The following is a 625-nucleotide window of genomic DNA, read 5'->3' as shown; positions in this document are numbered from 1 at the left end:
TGGGGACAACCGGGCGGGAAAAGCCTCCGCGCTCCCGAGGTCGCACAGGCGGTCAGTGCTGGTTTTCCTGCAGCAGCTCGGAAACCTCCAGGCTCCCTGTGCCACCCTCCACTGGCACCATCCCCACCCGGCATCGCCCCCGCTGCCCGCCCGGGGAAGGCAGCTGCCTGCAGAGGCAGGGGTGCAGACAGCGCGGGGCCTTTTCCCCCTACGCGGGCTTTCTGATGAGGACGGGTTTATCCAAACCTGGCCCTGCTTCTCCCGTGTTCCTGCCCTGTCTCCATCCACCCGTTAATTGCCATCAGCCGATCTCTCCAACCCGGTTTCCGTGCTCTGATGGATGCACCCTGCCTTGCCGTCCCGACCCAGGAGGCTTTCGGTCAGCCAGGAGCTGACAACAGTCTGATTTACTCACCCGGGTTAAACACAACATAAGGATTTCGGGTGTTCCCCTTCAGGTTTGTCCCTCAGCAGCGAGGCTGCCCCATATCAGGTGCCACAGGGGGGTTTGGCTGGGGCAGCTCACCCAGCACCGGAGCAGTGTTTGCCAGAGGGATGATGCTGACGACGGGCCACCACTCCTACCCGCGGCTGGGGCGGCCCTTTTTCACCCTCCCCAGGGCCA

This window comes from Egretta garzetta, unplaced genomic scaffold, assembly GCF_000687185.1.
Source record: "Egretta garzetta isolate BGI_Z169 unplaced genomic scaffold, ASM68718v1 scaffold220, whole genome shotgun sequence".
In the NCBI taxonomy this organism is placed as follows: Eukaryota; Metazoa; Chordata; class Aves; order Pelecaniformes; family Ardeidae; genus Egretta; species Egretta garzetta.
Note: the sequence above shows the minus strand (reverse complement) of the source record.